This window comes from Clarias gariepinus, chromosome 6 (assembly GCF_024256425.1).
Source record: "Clarias gariepinus isolate MV-2021 ecotype Netherlands chromosome 6, CGAR_prim_01v2, whole genome shotgun sequence".
In the NCBI taxonomy this organism is placed as follows: domain Eukaryota; kingdom Metazoa; phylum Chordata; class Actinopteri; order Siluriformes; family Clariidae; genus Clarias; species Clarias gariepinus.
Window position 1 is genome coordinate 11,712,527 of NC_071105.1, and position 21,205 is coordinate 11,733,731.

General features: G+C 38.1%; 1 protein-coding gene across 1 annotated transcript in view; it reads left to right on the forward strand.

Annotated features, from left to right (window-relative positions):
* lrrc7 (leucine rich repeat containing 7) overlaps positions 1–21,205 on the forward strand; it is a 149,168-nt gene that overhangs the window by 22,834 nt on the left and 105,129 nt on the right. Inside the window, exon 2 of the mRNA XM_053498268.1 lies at positions 1,944–2,221. The gene's annotated coding sequence lies outside the window, so the exon portion shown is untranslated. The remainder of the gene's footprint in view (positions 1–1,943; positions 2,222–21,205) is intronic.

The following is a 21,205-nucleotide window of genomic DNA, read 5'->3' on the forward strand; positions in this document are numbered from 1 at the left end:
TGTATGGAGTTTCCAAGTTCTCCCCGTGCTTGGTGGGTTTCCTTCCACAGTTCAAAACATGCCGATAGGACTAATCGGCGTTCCCCAATTGCCTACTGTAAAGTGTTTAAATGTGTGCCCTGCAATGGATTGTGCCCTAAATCTCCTGGAGTAGGATATAGGTATAGATGAGTTAGTGAGAGTGAGTATGGTATTACCATGCTTACCAGGAAAATTTAATCTTTGTTTGCACTATCAGGATTATCTTGAAGTTAATTCAATATCTCTAAACTGCAGATTTTTTGATGACATTATTACATCATCATCATTGTCATCATCATCATTAACTTCTAACCTCTGCAACAACACATGGTGCTTGGATCCCTTAATCACTGCTTAGAGCTCCCATATATTTGATGTATACAATCATAAAGTCATAATGCCTAGGTATTGTTTCCTCCAATTGCACTTCTGATTTTACAGCAGCTGAATGTTATTACTTTGTAAGGCATGTGAATCCTCTGGATTGATATCACAAAAATAGCTCCTGCTTTAGGCCTTGGATTTGGGTTTTTCAGGACATATCCACAAATAGCCACATCTCCATGGCAGGGTGTCTCTAACATCATTCACATAACCTTCTTTATCCTCATGATGAAGTTTAAAGGGATTTTCTACAATCACATCTCATTGCTGTTGAGATGACTTTCTGAAGGCATGTTCAGATACATTGGCTACCCGTTGTGATCCATGTTATAGAAACAGCTGTAGGTTCATGTTCTTATTTGTTTATCCTGTGGTATGGGTTTCGTCTTCTGGATTAGTATCACATTAAGACCCCAGGCATGTTATTAGGGGCTGATTTAGAGTAATGATGTCCTGAGGGTGTGTGGAAAATGAACAACATTGACAAGTGCATTATCTGTAAAGGAAACCAGATATTCATTGTCTCTATCCTTTAGTCTCTTGTTAATTGCACAATTCCAATACACAGCTGGATATTGTATATGTACTCTAGGAACAGACCATATCCATAACAGTATATTAAGAATAGTATACTTTACAGTATATGCGAATGAATATGCTAACTGAATATGCTTCACTTTCTTACCCCTAAAATATTTTTTTATGTGCAACATGATGGCCTGTTGAATTAATGTTATATTATACCACAGCAATCTATGATTTCTTAAAAGTGATGGGTCATCAGTTATGTATTATAGCATCAACTCTCATGTACAGTGCATAAAGGTGTTGTAGGTGGGAGATGGAAAAAGTAGACAAATCCTAACCTTGAGTAAAAGTTGAGATTCCCTAGAGCAAATATTACTCAAGTAAAAGTACAAGTCCTCAATTTACTTGTGTGCCTGAGTAAAAGGTTAGAATGACTTGATTGTGCCTCCGAGTGGCGCAGTGGTAAAGTGCTCGCCCTATCACACCCGGAGGTCTAGAGAGAGCTGATTGGCCGAGCTCTCTCAGAGGGGAGGGATGAAAGGTGCTTCTGTGATCAGGGGCGTCTGTGAGCTCACGCAAGTGGAAGGAGCGGATAGCGCTGTCCTCCGAGTGTGTTACGCCGCCCCCAACTGTGCGTGAGCGAGCAGTTCGGTAAGATGCGGTCGGCTGGCGTCATGTGGTGCGGAGGAAAAACATGTGATAGTCTTCAGTCCTCCCGACTGAGTGGTGGTGGTAGTCTTAATGTAAGAGCGCCCCTAGTGACGGGGAGGAATTGGATACGACCAAATTAGGGAGAAAATCTGGGGGGGAAATCTTGATCGTATTAACCCACAGTCTATGAAATATGTCCTTACAGTATGTAGAGGAAGGAAGTAAATGTTCTAGATTTCCTCACACTTCTGGTTGTATGGATAAGGACACTATATCTAATTTATTTGACTGTCCTTTTTGTGAGATTCTGCAAATGGTAACAGGGAGACTAACCTGCTGTTTAAATCTTAATTTTACAGGCTCATGTGGCTTCCAGAGGCAGCATCTGCTTGTCATCATGTCAGGACTGAAATTGGAGGCATGGATGATCTAACTGGACATCTAATCAGAGCTTAGTGGATTTGGATAGGAGGCTGAAGATGTGGCAGGTCAACAAGAGTGAATACACATAAAAGGAGCTGGACGGCTGTACTTACCTATAAGTATTACTCTTCAGAGGCCGTGTCTGGATCTGCCTGGGCTCAAACTCTGAGTGCAGGCTTCAGAAAACTCTAAAGGGCATCCCATCTCTAATACGGTGAGTAGAACGATTATTGCTGTGGCCCATCTGGTATAGTTTTCTGCCGGCAACAGGATGAGTCCTGTTTCAGTAGCATCATATTTCATGTAAAAAGAAATTGCCTTATTGACTTTACTCATTTCATCCTATTCCGACCTAAAGGACGTGTCCATAATTGTGGCATTTTGCAACCCGGTGGTCTAAATCCATAACCTGCTCAATTGATAAAGGGTTGAATGTATGACCAGTTCTTTAACCTCTGACCTCTTTGCGTGACTAACACGAGGAAACAGGTTTCCACCAGGTATAATACTGTAAGAAGATATTTACTTTAAGCGATTTTACTGAAGGTGATAAGGTTTACACCAGATATCTGTTGATGCAACTTTTACCCAAACCTGTGATTGCTCTTTATTTGACAAAGCTTCCTAAATGCCATTTCTTGATATCTGGCAGTGCAGCTGTCTAAAATAGTAAATTCAGAGTCTGCGAGGCAGTTTCAGTGCTTTTTGGTTCTTTTCACATTTCGCCTCAGGTGTCAAACAACAGGACCAGAGACAATTTAGAGCATGACTAATGTTTGCCATGGTGGTGCGTCCAATTTTACTAAGATGATATGCATTGCTTTCTGGGGGGATAAAAAAAAAAATCTTCTTGTGTTAAATGTTATGGATGGAACTGGAACGGATCAGTGTGATCTCCCTAAGTGAATGGGGCTGTAATGGATGGTCTTGAGAACATGTCTTGCTCTGAGCAGTTTGACCAGGTGTTCTCATTAACACCTTCTCCTCGGGCCTCGGGGAGGAGAGAGGTGGCTGAGGACGACATTTACACTATCCTCTCACAAATAGGAGGGGAGGTTTATTACCTAACATTCCTTGCTTGGCTGTAATGTTTGGTTTACCGTCACTGTCTGTTTCGCGCGTGGCATTTTAATACGTGTGCTTTGACAGGCGGTTTGTGAGTAGAGTCACTTATCATACCAGCTTAATTTTCTTGATTGATGGAAGCGGGAATCTGTATGGTGACTGTTGAGTGTCACATTTTTGTTGTAATTCAAAAGAGCCCTTGCTTTTTCTCTCTCTCTCTCTCTTTCTCACACACACATTTTCATCAACCTCTCTTCAATCTGGACAATGTTATTGATAGCATGCTGATATTTCTATATGCACAATTAGCAAGACTTGTTCCCATGGAGATATATGGAGAGTGGTGGCCCAGTGGATAAAGGCTACTGATCAGAAGACGGGAAATTAAAATGCCAGCGCTGTCTGTCTTTAAGTCAATAAACCAAAATGAGGGCATTCTGGTAGAGCAATAATGGAAATTGTAATGTTGCAGCTTCACAGCTCCGATGCTCCCGGATCAATCGAGCTTGGGTTACTGTCTCACTTGTTTTTACGTGTTCCTTGGGGGTCCGTACCTCCTAAAAAAACATTCGTTAGGTGGATTGCCTAGGAGAAATTGACCCTCTCGGTGTGAATGAGCGTGTCAAAGTGTTTATGCCTAGTGCGCTGTAATGGACTGGCATCCAATCCATGGTGTACATTCACAGCATTGTGTCAAAGTCATCACACTCACAGTTTTTTTGCACCTGCTCACATTTCTCAAATAGCCTCATTTCACCCACATTTAAACCCTCACCTGTTAGTTACTAAGCATGTACAAATGAACATGATGAATGCATAACACAGCAACTCCTTTTATCCTGCAAGCTTCATGTTGGAGCGCTCACTCACACCCACAACCTTCATATCTTACAGCACTCCTACATGAAAGAAAAACCTTTGGATGTACACGGGCCTGCTTACAAAAAAGCTACATAGTGTGTGCCCATTGTTTGAACATTTGTATTTGTTTAAGGCACATTATCTGTTTATTTGGAATAATGCATTTGAACAAAGGTTAGATCGCTAGTCCGGTGATTATATCAGTTGTAACATGTGTTGGACAATAAGGAAATGACAATTATTTAAAAAAAAAAAAATCTAAAATAGAATTTTATTTTCTCTATCTCACTTTTGGCACACCTTTAAATATCTATCCATGTACTGTGTACATTAGTGATGGGAAGCTTGAATCATTTTAGTGACTCGGTTCATTGAATCTCGTTCATCAAAATGAACGAATCTTTTTTTGAGTCATTTAGTTCATTTTGTTCTTCTGATCAGAAATTAAATAAAATGTTGCATTTTCAATAAAAAGACCCCCAATACATCTACATACACAAATTTTGTCTATAGTTCCAGTAATGAAAATATTACAATGCAGCTAAGGACTTATTATAATAAACAGAATGAGTAGCTCACCTCTCATATCTTCCAGTCTGAGTCGTTCATGCTTTTGAATCTATTGCACCGCATAGTGTCTATGGGAGTCACGTGACAAAAGAACGAACGACTCGTGACTTGAAGACTCATTAAGAAAGAATTGCTCATTTCTGTTTCCTGTACATAACCTACGGAGGTTTTGCGATTCATTGCGCATGCACGCCCAGTAGAAAATAAACGAATCACTTTCCGAGACGACTCGTTCTTCTGAGTCATGTTAAAGATTTGTTCACGAATCGTTCATGAACAACCATCTCTAGTGTACATAGCCTGATACCTTGTGTGTAAGCTCAAGGTGGTTAGGGCATTTGAATGATGATCAGAAAGTCCCAGGTTCAAACCCCACCTTTACGTAGTTGCCACTGTCAGGCCCTTAAGCAATGCCATGAGATAAATGCCGTAATGTAATGTGATGAACACTACGCACAATGTAATGTGGAGTAGCTCTGTGGTTAAGGCATTGGCCTGATCATCAGAAGGTCCCAGGTTCAAACCCCCCACCACTACTGTATGTATGTAGTGGCCACTTCAGCAAGGCCCTTAACCCTCAACTGCTCAGATATATATAATGAGATAAAAATGTAAGTCGCTCTGGATAAGGGCGTCTGATAAATGCCATAAATATATACACTACAGAAATTATAAACTCACTCTTAGTCCTTACTCACGCTTTATCCTGTATTCAGGTGGACCTGGAGCCTATCCCAGGAGGCTTAGGGCACGAGGCAGGGTACACCCTGGACAGGGAGCCAATTCATCGCAGGGCACACACACATATACACACTCACACTACGGGTAATTTGGGAATGTCAATTAACCTTACCTACATGTCTTTAGAATGTGGGAGGAAACCGGAGTACCCGGAGGAAACCCACCAAGCACGGGGAGAACATGCCAACTCCATGCACACAGAGACGGGAATCGAGTGATAAACTACTGTATATGCATATCTGAAGTATGATCTATCATTCATTAATGAAAAAATAATTTCTGTGTGCAAATTGTTGTGATTAAAGATGAAAAACACTTGGGTACATGCTGGCATTTAAGCAACATCACTTGAGGTTGTCCTGTTGTACTGAATATCAGCATGGATGTGTTTCATTCGGCGTACTGTATAATGAGTCCCAAAGATATCACATCCGTGCTGATATTTAATACAACAACATGACCTTGAGTGTGATATTGCTTTTATACAACATATTCATTTACAAACACATTTTGGTGGACAGTCATTTCAACATTCGGCAGAAACCCTTATTTAGGGCAACTCACATTTTTATCTCTTAGTGGTTCAGGACCTTGCTAAAGGGCCCAATAGGGGTGGTGGGGTTTGAACTTGAGACCTTCTAGACCATAGTCCAATGCTTTAACTACTGAGCTACCCCAACCTTGTCTTTCACTTGTTTCGCTGTGAAATATCGGCTAACAAACTGTTCCAGGGTTGAATTCCAAAGAGCATAAATGCAAGTCCGCTATGAAGGGTGTAAAAAAAATCCATTGTTCCACACACCAAGTATCGCCCTTGTTCAGGAGTTAACGCATATCGTTAAACGTCCCAGTACTGTTACGCTTTATATCAGCACTCATGGAATGTCTCTTGTCCAATCACATTACTTGGTCAGATCTAAGTGCTATATCTTGTAATATATTCAACTTGTTGGTGTTCCAAACGTTTCTTGTCAAGCTGCAGTCCCACCACTCCATTGGTGGTTCCTGTAACGGCACGCTCCAGCATGTTTTATATCTTACTTAGCTTGCATGAATATAATGCACCAAATGATCAATAATCACATCGATAATTCTGCATCTCCAGATAGGGAGCGTCCTATCAGACATCTCCTACCGACGAGAGAGACCTCTAACTAAGACATATGACTGGAGCTCGGAGATTGGTCACTTTAATCATTGGAGAAATTGCCCAGAGATGCCTGCGTCTTATTGAACACATCTGTTTAGTTTCACCTCGCTCGTTCTCTAAACGTATTGAGGTTTTTCTTTTCCTTCGCTGCAAATTTCTCCACATTGCCTGCATAATTATTTACTCGCAAAGAAACAGCTTTTTTTTTTTTTACTCCCTTGCAAATTCCTTCTGATAAAACTACAGTAGAATATTTATGAAACAAGAGCGTAGAAGGCGTGGTGTAATCATCCATCGTGCGGATTCTAGCTTTGATGCGATTTTTCCCCCCCGATTCCACCAGAGCATTGTAAGAATGATGTAAGATCTCTTTATAGAGTTCTCTTCATGTTTGTTACACTGATCCAAAAAGAAATCTACAGAGAAATCTCAGGCCTTATTAGCTTTTCCTACTCTGAGCTCTCCACATTCACTTTGCTCTCGAAGCCCTAACAATATCATAAGAAATGAAATTCCTTGCTGTGACATTCTGCAGATTTTATGAGGTGTGTGTGTGTGTGTGTGTGTGTTGTGTATTTCCAGCAGTGACTTAATATTTCACAAGACACAATTCTTTCAAGAATGCTTGTACTGCATCACTGTACGGCAGTCGTGTCAGACGTCTTTCTGAACAAAACATCATAATTTAGACCTCTAGCAGAAAACAGATAAGCTAGTCCTTACAGTATTCCTGCTAATAATGTCTGACACGTCATTTAGTCATGGCTAATGAAGCGATTCACAACCGGATAGAAATGATTACCTCTTGAAACACTGAGGTTGGTAATAAATGATGTTATAACTAATTCCAACTAGTTTTAAGGTCTCCACGTCTCTCGCCAGCTCGGGATGGCTTTCCTAACTCCGCATTAAAGATGAATAAAAGCGATTGTGATTAGAATTAAGAGCTATATTATTGGTTTCCATTTAAAGGTCAGAGTAATGGTAATTACGGTCAGAAAGATGTCTGAAATGACTGTCCGCCAGTTAGCCAAGACGGAGATGCCGTTTGAGTCATGCTAATGGATCAGACCAGAATATCTCCGTCTGTGGTTTTATGTAGATCAATGGGCCCTGTTGCCATGGCAACAGCGACAGATGGCGCATAGCTACGCTGCGGTAAAGCCAAGAGGAGAGAAAGTCTGGAGTCTCTGAAGAGAGAGAACGTGGTAGGTGGTGTAACGCTGGTTCCTCTAGTCGCTCCTTCTATCTGACACCCGCTCACTGTCTGTGTGTCAGCAGGAGCCTTTTGCTAAGCTGTCATAAAGACTTGAACATTTCGATGCAGATATACCTAAGTCTGTAAATATTATACTTTCTCCTTTATGAATTAGGACAGAACAGCGAGTCTTGTTGTACATGAAAACGATATTGAAGTGTATTAAATCAATACTGATAATTAGCATGTGGTGTGTGATGAAAAGGATAAGACTCCCGCTACTCATCCTCAATTATGCTTTATTATGCTGGAGCCCTTTAAAATACCAGCTTGGAAACGAGATTTAATTGGCCCAGTGACCTTCTAGGAAAATGTGGGGAACTGGCAATACAGGTCCAAGGCGGTTATAGTGTAAAAGACACTAGGCCACCACGTTATCTTCCAGTAAAATGGAATTCATTCATTTTTTTCTCCTATTAAAACAAAACACATGATTGAAGAGACGTAACAATGCAGCATGTATGAACTCTGCCTTCTGGTGAATGCTGTTAATCTAACCGCCGAATGGTAGCAAATTATCAAGCTCGTAACGGCTGGTTGCCTAGGACCACAACACCTTGTGATAATTTGAATAATTACTATATCCATTCCATGCTCAATTTGCAAAACATTCCATTCTAAAATTGCCAGAATAGGCGTAAAAGCGAAGGACTGTAAGATTCGACTCATAAAATAAAGCAGTAGGCCACAAGAGGGGGTGTGTTACAGCGATTTTTATTTGAAACTGAAAAAACAAGAGTTTTCTCCACACAGCAAAGTCTAGAAGGGAGCGGACTTTGCACTTGGCAGTTTTTCAGTAGAGAAATGTTCTTACAGTACTTTACAGCTCCAAGTTCGAGCCTGAGCTAATGTCTGTGCATGTTTCTGCGCATGATCTTCTTACAGTACAGTATGTCTGCGTGGGTTCTCCTGCGGTTGTTCAGTTTCCACCAACCTCTCGGAAACTTGCCAGAGGGTGCATTGGCTAAGATAAATCACCCCTAGGTGTGACTGAGTGTGTGACTGTGTGTGTATGCATGGTACACTGCGATCCACTCTCTCATCCAGGGTGTATTATTCTGAGATGACACACGGTGTTCCCGGGGACTCGCAAGATTGGGACTAAACAGCTGTGCGGCCTATGTGTATTTCCTATTGGGATTTTTATCTAAAACATGGCTTCAGTTTGTTACAGAGCGTACGGATTAAGCAATGGAAAAAGGTCATGTGGTCTGATGAGTCCGGGTTGCCCGTATTCCAGTGTCAGGGTAAGAAGGGAAGCAGTGTACTCCAGTCTCTGGAGGCAGTGTTATGATCTGGGGTTGCTTCTGCTTCAGATGGTCAGGTCTCAGGACCATGGGAGCATGAGCCCTACAGTACATTCATTACAAAAAAAAAAAAAAAAGGGACTATCTTGTCGAGAATGAACATTCTGCTGCGTCTTTTGTAAGCCGAGTGAGTTATTCATTAGTGACACTAGACACCCCTTTCTGAAGCTGTGTAATTATATACAAGGTTGACCTAATGTGTTATCTGTTGCTTCTTTGAAGCTGAACTAATCAGAGTGGATATTTCATTTAGCATACACACTTGCTTTCCAAGAGGCGCTGCTATCCGAAAGCAACGGCTCACATCTGATCGTTAAACAAAAGCCGAAAGATCAGAGAGACTGTGACTTTTTCCAAACACCTCAGAGACTGAAGCATTGCTTTGCCAGAGAGAACTGCTCTGGCACATAGACAAATGATTAACAAATCTACCTTAGAGTCTCTTAATAAGCCAAGAGATGTAATGAGACAATAAATGTCTTTTATGTTCTCATAATTAAAATTTGTTTTCTTCCATATTAAAAATAATAAGCCAGGTCTGTAAAATGCACAAATTGTAGCACTGTAGACCTGCCAACTTTTACACATTTTGCACAAGCACTCTGCACTTTATGAACAGAATATGCATGATACCTGCAGCTCAGTCTTTTTTTTTTTTCCTTCATTAACATGGCAAATGAGTCGATTGATATTTGCCTCTGGAATGACTGACAGCTTTAAAGGCTTAAATATATTCTACTATAACATAAAAATTGAACAGATGTGAGTAACATCTGTACCATTAATAATTAGATGGATAGTATGTCGGATTACAACCTGTATCTTCCTGAGAATGAGCCACTACAGTACAGTATACTGTATGCAACTATGATGTAAATAATCTTTAAGGAAGGATGATGCCTTTTTTGACACACTACTCACTACTCATAGTGTGCAAATATACACAGTTTTATCATCATCATGATGTTTTAGCATGTATTTTTATTTTAAAAAAATGAACTATTTGCATCCTATACCAAAACTATAGGTAAAAAAAAATGCTTGCAATCTTTAATACTGCTATCGTAATACTAATGGCAAGTTATTAATCTACGAATTAACAGTTTGACAGCAAAATAAGAAAAGTCCACTTTTGTGAAAAATTAGTTTTTCAAATGACGGAAAAAGTACTGCTTCTTCTTCTTTGTCTTTCGGCTGTTCCCTTTCAGGGGTCGCCACAGCGAATCATCTGCCTCCATCTAACCCTATCCTCTGCATCCTCTTCTCTCACACCAACTAACTTCATGTCCTCTCTCACTGCATCCATAAATCTCCTCTTTGGTCGTCCTTTAGACCTCCTGCCTGGCAGTTCCAACCTCAGCATCCTTTTACCAATATATTCACCATTTCTCCTCTGAACATGTCCAAACCACCTCAATCTGGCTGTCTGCCTCTTCACCTTCTTTGAACACTCGGAAAAAGTACTGCAAAGTATACCAATGTACATTTTTTCTGCTTCACCATAGTGCTTACACTACAGTATTCCACAAAGTCATGTTAAAAATTTAACATGGTGTTCGAACAACATCTATATCCCATAATGTCTTGTTTCACAGAAAGTATCGCAAACATTACCGCTGGAGTGACCGCAATGGGAGGAAACATCTTCTTGGCGTAAAAATTCTTCAAAAACCGTTTGAACACATTTAAGGCGCTCACAGCAGCTTGTGGTTGTGTTGCACAGGTCCATAAACTTTATAACAAATGTAGGGTTTTTGGCATTTGGCCTGTACACCAGTATCTGGCAGCTATGTGTCATTACTCAAAACGTGGAACTTTAAAGCTGCTAAAAAAGGGGTGTGTAGCAGTTTTCAAATTTAATAGTTTAATACAGACAAACCTGTCTGACAATGAATAATAATTTTGCACTTAAGAAGCAAGATGCAAAAAATGATCGCGTGCCATCAGCATTCAGCTTTAAGTAATTGAAATTTATTCATTGGCTATTTTCTTCTCGCTGATGGTCGGCATGGCATAATGATCTTTGTGCTATAAGTAAGCTTAAAAAGTTTTCCAACTATATGGACAATCACAAACATTGCTCCCATTTCCAAATCAGCCAATGTGTCCAGTGTTTACTAAAATGTACAAAAAATCTAATTCTGCATTAGAGGAGAAAGCAAAGCTTTAGAGTTAATCGTGCCGATCTGATATATCATTTGTTCAAGAGGTTCAAAAACCTTGTAATATAGCCTGAGGACCCTGAACTATCTCCAGTCTGTGTTCATAAATCATACACAGAGAATGGATATAAAGCAGCTCTGGGATGCTTCAAGGTGAAGTTTCTCAACATATCAAAATGTCTTCCTATTTAGATCTTAACTGTTGATCAAACCATAGCGCAAGAAGCACTGATTAGAAATGGGATTACTCGAATAAGCTAACCATTACCGCAAACATCACTTAAGCTGCTCTCATCACCCATACAGCTGAGTGACGACTGGGTGCCAGAAGTTTTTGAATGACCTTTTACTTGGAATCACGCTTTATCATGTTTAAAAAAAAAAAACAGACCTGTGGCAAATCTTTGGCCAGTCTAAGTAAAGGAAAATTTGCATATGTACACTGTAGCATGCTATATATACAGTGGGGTCCAATAGTGTGCAAGCACTAGTAAAAATGCTTCAACTAATTTAATTCCAAATTTGATTGCAAATTATACTGTTTTTTTTTTTTTTCAAAAAAAAATAAAGAGAATCTGCGAAATATTTGCATGAGTATTGGCCTCTATGTCCTTTTTTTGCTTTATTAACAGTGTGCACTTGAGCTTGCATGGACCACAAGTTCACAAAATCTTATGATCCATTTTAGATCAAATGAGTGTCATCTAACTCACAAAAAAAAAGAACTCTTTAAAGATTCCTCAAAACGAAATGCTTGAACCTAAAACACTTTTCTTTAAGGGGTTTACCAGGAAATAGTCAGCTCTCCAGACCAGGCAGACTTCTACCAGTTATCTAAAAAAAGGAACAGAAAAAGAAGGCAGCCATTAATCTTTAGAAAGAGACGATGATCCCAGGATATCCGCTACATGATATTCTACTCAAAGTGGACAGGTCTAACCTGGAAGATCTATGAGGTATAGCTCTATCCTCTCCTTGCCCTCTGTGACAACCAGCAGTTTACCACAGTTGTCCCTGTATGCCTATTACTCTTTATTACAGAGCTTGTTTGGGGAGGCATTCCTGGTAAAGCAGAGACTTTTTTTTATCTGTTTCTTAGTGGGAGCCTTAAGCACTTTCAAGTTCAATGTATTTTCCCACCCAGAAAAAAGAACCTTACATTGGATAAAGTTGAACTTGAATCCGGTAAATGCTGTGGGTTTTTTTTTCTTTCCCTGATCATCACTTATCTGACCTGAAGGCTATGGGACAACCATTATGTCCTGCTGTCCCATTCCTCTGTAGTGTACTTTAACTCTGGTGCTGTCAGCCTCAGAGAATGGGGTTACCATGGTAACAGAGAGCCAGCTAGAAAGATATGAACACGGATATGACTATTGTGTTCATACCGTTCAGATGTCTACTAGGATGAATTTTTCGGTGGAATTAGGTGGATTATATACCATGGATACATTCTTTCTTTTAACACATTCATATATTTGCCTACGATGTGAGAAATTTACTTTTTCTTTTATCTTTCTTATTCTGAGAATGACAGTCTGGCGGCCTTCTATATTGGAGGAATCCTAATTTCCTGTATATAAAAAAAAAAAAAACTTTACAATCTTAAATCTGATTTGCAAAATGTAAACTTTTTGTGACTGGGAACTTTAAACGAATGTATACTAATTACACTAGGAAATATCCCCAAATGCCCAAGGCACCCCTAGCAGATTTGGTTGATTTGATTGGTCCCTACAGAGTGATCACAGCAATAATAAACATCAAATCTTTGTTTGGTTTTAAAATATTAATAAACGACTTAGTGAATGTGTGAGCTTTCAGGACATTTTTGACTCAATTAATCAGGTCTAAGTGGTTCAACATGAGAGAACTTTTGCAAAGCTTGAAAAAGAAGTGCTGAGTTAATAGTCATGTTGGGATTAATTATATTCAGCTCCCTTGTTAGGAGTCTTTCTAATAATACCTTGAACAGAGATTCATGAGGCAGGATCAATGAAAAGCGGTTGCTGGTTGCTGTGTGTGCAGTTATTGAATTGCCTGGTAAGTCCTTAGGCAGGGGGATCGGGCGTCGGGATGCAATTGCAGAGTAAATATAGACCTGTAGCAGGATTCATTGTCAAACAAGGCATATTTTTTTCAAAACACACAAGGGCACACAAGGGTAACACTCAGACAAATTTGTCATTCTAAATTTGAAAAATAGTAGTAGTAGTAGTAATAATAATAACTGGAAGACAAGACCAGCCTAACCGAGCAAGTTCTTGCTTTTTACTCAGGAACATCTAATGTACAGTAACTACCGATTTAAATAGTGCTTTCAATCAATTAAACAAATTAATCCAGTTAATCACAGTCATAAACTGTAATTAATCATCGTGATTAATCACAGTTTTAAAATTCTCAGATTTACTTGTATTATAAATGTGCAATGTTGGAATAAAGAAAAGCATGACAAACTGGTTAGAGGAAACAGATTATGCAGTTTTCATAATATCTCTAACATTTAACAAACCTTAAATTAAAACCTCTTGAAGGGTAGACTTGGGTGGCATGGTGGTATAGTGGTTAGCGCTGTCGCCTTGCACCTCCCTGGTCCGGGGTCGATTCCTGTCTCTGTGTGCATGGAGTTTGCATGCCACCAAGTGATCATGGTTCTATGTGATAAGTGATAACAGGGACTTACCTGTCTTGTTTGACTTTCATACCATGAAATTTGTATATGAAAGTTTAAAAAAAGTATTGTATATAATGTGTTGGTTTAGAATTGATATCGTTGGCAGCTTGCTTTCTGTTGTAAAGGAGTAAAACACTGAAATAATCAACTCCAGATATTAATCAGCCGTACTATTCCAGGCTACACAACACCAATTTATTGTTGATTATTTTTACATAACAGCACACCTTTTTAAAATACAAAATAAATTTATTAATGGTTTGCTTTAGCATGTTATATATAGATATTATATACATTTATTGCTAAACTATCTATATATATTCTCAGCGTTTTTGTGCGCACACACACACACACACACACACACACACAATGTAATTATAATTGAATAGTGTTGTTAAAGTTTGCAAATATTCCCTCAGTAATGTACAACTGCAACAACTACATCAATGCCTTTAATAACGCTGATAATAAACATTTTTTTATTTGACTTTTTAAGATTACCTAATTGTTTGATCTGATTTCTGTCTAGCACTTGATGTTAGATTGTGGAAACTGGGAAAAATATTATTTAAATTAGTAAATTATAGAACTAGAAACGATAAGATGCTCTCGGAGATGTAGCTTTTGTAAGAAATGGCAATCTTTTATCTCATATTTTAAATATCTTAAATCTATGACTTCTGTTCAGTTTTTTTTCCCACCCAATTATTTATTTTTATTAAAAAAAAAAAAAGGATTATTTTATTTTATTATTTTTGTTTGTTTCTTTCTTTTTGTTTTAATGTTTGAGGTCTGGTTGTTGATTCTTGTTTGATTGTACATGATGCTTGTTTTATTGTTCTTGTCATGTTTATATTGTTAAAAATGGACAATCGCTTAAAATTTATATCAGTAATGATGATTACACAATAAAAAAGTTTGAACCTAAAGTTCCTTTTATCTTGGAATTCCATTAATACTGTAACTGCTCAGATCAGAAATATTTTTCAAGGTCATGTTAAAGTTTTTTCAATGTATTCGAATTAGAATGAATTTTATTGTGTTGTGTATAGAGACTAGAAAACAATGCAAAAGTAAACTTAGGAGCTGCATTTGAATTATTTTGCTAAGAAAGTAAATGGTATACATTGGGAGAAGACCTAATAGGCTAAGACCTGTATGCTTTATGTACATTTTGTAAGCCAATCGATTACCAATCAATTTTGCTAGAGGACACATTTTCGTGCCATAGTGTCTGATTAATGCAGTCATTTTCATTTATTATGGCGGCACAGTGGCATAGTGGTTAGCACTGTGGGCTTGCACCTGGAGGGATGGGGTTCGATTACCACCTCATGTCTGTTTGTGCGGAGTTTGTATGTTCTCCACATACTTGCTGGGTTTTCTTACGGGGACTCCAGTTTCCTTCCACAGTCCACGGACGCGCAAATTAGGTTAATTGGTGTTTCCAAATTGCCCATAGTGCATGGGTGATTTGGAAACACCAATTAACCTAATTTGCAATAACCTAAATTGCCCATAGTTTATGGGTGTGCCCTGTGATGGATTGCCACTCTGTCCAGGGTAAGAGGTATACCCTGCCTCGTGCTCTAAATCTCCTGGGATAGGCTGTTATCTGGGTAGCCAGATAATGTCAGTACTAGAACTCATACATACATATTGAATGGCAGGCATGTGCTTAAGAACCCATAAAATGGTTACCAATTACAAAGGTTATTTTACTGACATTAATAACTGTCACGTAGTAAGTGTTGGTGCGTCCTGAGAAGTGTCATGTAAGTCAGTTAGGCTGGAGTAATACATTGGCCCTTAGAGAACCGTTCACTTAACTGAACTCCCTGCCAAATTCTGCACAGACATCCATCTGTAATGCACGTTTCTCAGGTACCGTGCCAAGATCCTGATCTCAGCATTAAAAGGCCTTTCTGGAGAAAGGAAAGATAATGCTGATCTTTTAATAAAACAACTGCTGGCTGAGTGCTCTTATGGGGATTGAAACCTATAGCTTGGACTGGAGTGATGTTGCTGCAGTGGTCTAACCTTTCTGCTTTCTGTTTTGATTTGGAATCATTCTCATTTAGTACTGATTATTGTTTAGATATTGTGTTTTGCTTCATTTATTTAGTTTTCTCTCAATCCTTGTATTTAATTGGACTGCATGTGAGAAGAGGAATGTAATGAAGCGCACAGGTATTAGAAGTCGAAGATGAAGTTATTAGGTTTAATTCAAGTTAATTAACTTTTTAACAATTTGTCATAATTTTCTATTAATTAATCAATTAATTTTTCTTTAAATTTAGTATCAAATTAATTTAACTAACTAAATATGAAGAAATATACCATGCCACAAAGATTCAAATGATCTACAATACATTCATATATATGTGTGTATATATATATATATATATATATATATATATATATATATATATATATATACTAATTTTATAATCAGAAAGCACAAACCTTACCGTAAAACGAAATACCATACGTTTATACTACAAGAACGCAATACTGACAGTGTTGATGGCTAAGGAGAATTCGCAGGAAAAATATTTCTGACATTTGACCTTGCTGTGACCTTTAACTTTTTTTGGGATTACTGGGTTTAACTTTCCCTCAGGATCCAGCCACAAAAAAAAACATGATTCTACATGAACTTTGCCTTAATATTTTATTTCAGACAGTGGTATCAACAAACAGTTAAATCATTAAGTATTTATAGGCATAGGCACATCAAAGCGTCAATATATTCCAAAAGATACACAATGTAAGCATAATATAGACCTCTTTTAGGTTAGCCTACAGCATTAGAAATTCCATTGACTGAGCTCAGAACCTCAATGCAATCACAGGAAAACTTTATGATGTCTCCTGAATGAACATTTACTAATTCAGCCAAGAACCTCCGTAGTCTAAAAAGGGACCGTGGAGGCCAATGGTGATCATTGTATTTATTTCCATCTTGTACAACCATGGTATTCATATGCACATTCACACACTACGGGCAATTTGGAAACAGCAATTAGGAACCTGGATGAAACCTCTCCAGGTCCTGGGAATCGAACTCAGGACCTGGAGAGGCAAGGACAGTGCCAACCACTAAGTCACCGTACCGCCACTTCATTATATGAACAATATTAAACTCTATTTTTTGATTTGGTGAGTATTAGGGCATTTCATATCTCTTCAACTCTGTCAAGTAAGAGGCAACACTAAAATGCCCCCCACCCAGATGGTCAGGCTTCCATCCAGGGGACCTGAGGTGACATCCATCAAGCCCCCATCCCCCACACCACATTATGTACAGTACTTCTGAGCGAGAGAACTTCCCAACCGGTACCCTACCATGCCTTGCTCACAAATGAGAATTTCGATGCACTATGGCAAGGATAATTGACCCAAACAGTGACATGACATCATTGATGTGCAAATGAGTGATAGGAAACCACTCGCACAAATGTCACTACCATCCAGATTTTTCCCCCTTTTTTTTCATGCGGGTGTGCTGTGCCACCTTGGCCGGCTACCTATGTCACCTATACCTAAATCCACATCTGCTTGTTAGAATCTATTCCAAAGTCTAATCCGTTCATCTGCTGGTTATAATGATAATTTCATGTAAATCTTACAAACATTTAACCACTTTTTTTTTTTAGAGTTATTATCTTAATGAGAATCATGAATAGATGGACAGGCAGAGAGGACTAAAATATACAGAAATAATATAATAATATGAAAGTATTACTACCATTTAATATTGTGAAATATTCATGAAACAAATTAGTTATGATTGTTATTATAGCAGCTAGAATAACGTTCCCTTAACAACCCCCCCACCCCCACCCCCTCCACACACACACAAGCTTAAAAGGAGAAGACTTTCCTGTGTCTGAAAACTTTAAATAATTTTTAAACAGCTTTTTAAATGTCAAGAAAGCTAAATACATGTCTTCTCATAAAATCTCTACCAGATCAAAGATTACACCCACTTTAAAATTGATATGGTGCATCCTCTGAGTGTCAGAATGAATACATTGACCATGCTGTTATAGAAAATTCATCCACAAATGAATGAAACAGAATCGAGCTTGCAGCATTCCTGTGGTAAAAATCTGCATACAGTATATAACCTTGCTCTAGTATCATATTACAACATGGATGAACGTCTGACTAACTACACAGTACATCTATACATTATTACATATACATACATTATATATATATATATAAGTATATGTAAATAAGAAATGCAGATGCTGAAATGCTTTTAATGGTTTCTCATTTCGGTTATTTTACACAAATAATGGATGGTGATGAAGGAATGGCTTCTGCTTTCAGTAATTTTATGAAGAATCCTATTTCCTGTACGATGTTCTACTTTACCACTCCACACCACCGAGTGTATTGCTGGACTCATTGGACCATGTAATCTCTTTAGGAGCTCTGTAGGCATTTCACCGAAGAATCATACTGTATATTGGCTTGCCGGCTTTGAGTCAAAAACTCAAGGGGAAGCTAAAACTATCTAAATGAAGTTTGTGTAATTTTTGTTTTTTTACTTTAGAACTTTCCAAGAGTTATGCAGAGCATATATTTTTTTTATGCATTTTGCATAAATAAGGCAGATGATCTTCATCTTTACCCCACTTTGTGCCCAAATTCTCCTGGGATACGCTCAACGCTTCTCGCGACCATGTACAGGGTAAGCCTTATAGAAAATAGCTAACATAGTTAACATAACATAGCTAACATACTGAAACAATAGCTAACATAACAGTTTAACTGACTTTAATTTAAGTAGCTAACTTAAGCTCTTCAACTGGATTTCTAAAAGGATTTTCAAATTATAGTCATAAATATTTATAGTTTCTGTGGTCAATGCAAACTACTGGCTAATCTAATCTAACCATATAATTGAGATGTTTTTATATTAAATTTATGTTCATATGTTCAATATTACTGATAACAGTATTTAGCTTCTTAACAAAAGCCTACCTGACTGGTTTTCTTAAGGGTCTTGTGAGATATTCATAAATATTCATATTTTACATGACTAATGGCTTACATGAGCTAACCTGGCAGAATACTTGTAGTCAAGGGTTTCATCAGGTTACGTTATAGGTTACAAATAACATACAAAATACTAAATAAAACCCTGAAATTGTTGATATGATGAAGCTTTGTGTAGTTAGACGTTTATTACATGTAGTATTTATGGAAGGAGTCTACAGTTTTAGCTGTAAAAAAAAAAGATGCAAAAGTAACATTAAGCAAATGAAATGTGATTTCCCCAGAAATATTGTAATTTTTGCAATGAGACAGAGTACTGCCAGTTTAATTTGGCAGTGCTCAAACGAAATTTAGTATGTACATTTGCTGTTGCAAAACAGCTTTACGAAAAAAAAATTGAATAGGAATTGAAAAATGCAGCCGAAGGACTCAACAACAACAATCGGTTTGTCTGTAATGAGCAAGCTGGAGGCGATGATGGCATGGAAAAATTATGAGTTATAAGGATGAAATCTTGAGAGGAACAGACTCAAAAGGGAACCATCCTCATCCTTTTCAATTGTTCAGTGGCAGTTCGAATTATTGACAGATGAACACAACTAAATTATGTATTGCCAACATGATTTTCTTTAACATGAGAAAATTTAAGTAAGGATCATCTTAATATATGGTAAATTATTCATTCATATAATATACCACTGATACAGGGTCAGGACTCTTCGGGCATGAGTCAGTGTACACCCTGGAAAGGACATACAGTACACACGCCCACACATGTGGGCAATTTGGAAATGAAAATTGCTTAATCTGCGTGTCTTTGGATTGTGGGAGGAAACTAGAGTACCCAGAGAAAACCCACCAAGCACGGGGAGAACATGCAAACTCCATGCACTCAAACCAGAGGCGGGAATCAAACCCTTAACTCTGGAAGTGCGAAGCTACAGTGCTAACCACTACATGGAATATGGCTAACTACAAACACTAGTTTGTATCTGTCTGACTCAATAACAGTGCCAAATTGATTGTTGTTAGTAGTTTTAACATTTCTCAAAGAGCAAATATAATGAAGCTTGACAAGTTTGCCTTTTTAAGCAATTATGTATGTTCATGTTTATGTGTTACACTCCCCCCGCTGTCTGGCTTTTCGGTTGGGTGTTGTAAAGCTAATTGCTTATTTCTCAGTATAAAACACTACATATGCATCTGTAATTGGTTGCATGACTTGTGGGGCAACTGGTGTAAACAAATGTGACAGAAGATACTTTTTTCTTTTTTTCTGACCCAACAAAAGCTGAAAACCTGCTTTCTTTGTGAAATCAGATCGTCTGAACCTGATTATGTAGAATAAATGTACTAAGCTTTATTTTTGCTGAGTGTTTTGTCTTGTTTACATTTTACATTAAGCTCCACTTAGTAACCATCTGGAAAATGTAGTGATGCTGATGCAGTAACCTCAGCAACCGCTCTTCCTCTACTGCAGGGTTTTCCTCTGCCTCTCCTTTGGTTTTAAAGGAAAATCCATAGTATAAAACGCAACACAGAATGTGAATTACTATTCACAGTGCACACTAGAGGGAATAAATACAATAAACACCAAAGTAAACTATATTTGCTTGATTACTTCAATCATTTTAATAGTGTTCATACAATGCATATTGTCTTGGAAATATTAATATTTGACCAAAAATTTTATTATTATGTAAAGGTATCATAAGCAACACATTCCTCAGATTTATTTCGTATGTATGCACAAAGCGTTACTGTATAACATCAAGTTAATTTTCTACAGTGGTTAATCAATCGGACTGTAGGTCCTACCGTCGCCGCGCTCGGCGGTACCGTTTGGCTTTGTGCGTTTGCTGGCTTTTACCTTTGAGTGGCGCTATATAACTACAGGCTGACGCCTCATGCCTTAGTTCATTCTCTGCTGGATTAATGAGACACAGAGTTTTAGAACTGCACGTAGTAGCGGATAAAATCAAGTAAAACATTGTAGTTAAACAAATTCATAATCACAGAACTAAAATCACAGTACAAATGTAAAATTCAAATTAAATTAAATCTTATTAGGATCAAATTTAAACAAAATAAATGTTAACACAGTGAGCCTTTAAATTTTATCACGTGTAATTAGAAAAGACGCGTGTAGGGTTTTGTGTCGTCTTATATCTTGTGTTCTTTAAATTTATAGTAGATTTATTAACTAAAATAAATGACCATAAAAATTATAACATTGTCATCGTTCTACTGCGTCAGCTAATGTTGGTCATTCAGCCCCGCTTGTGTTTTTGCGTTTATTATAAGAATGAAATACAGTAGACTGTTATGATCTGTAACGGATTCGACCCATGTTGCACGGGCGGCACCATAAAGCACGGACACGAGGCGAGGTCT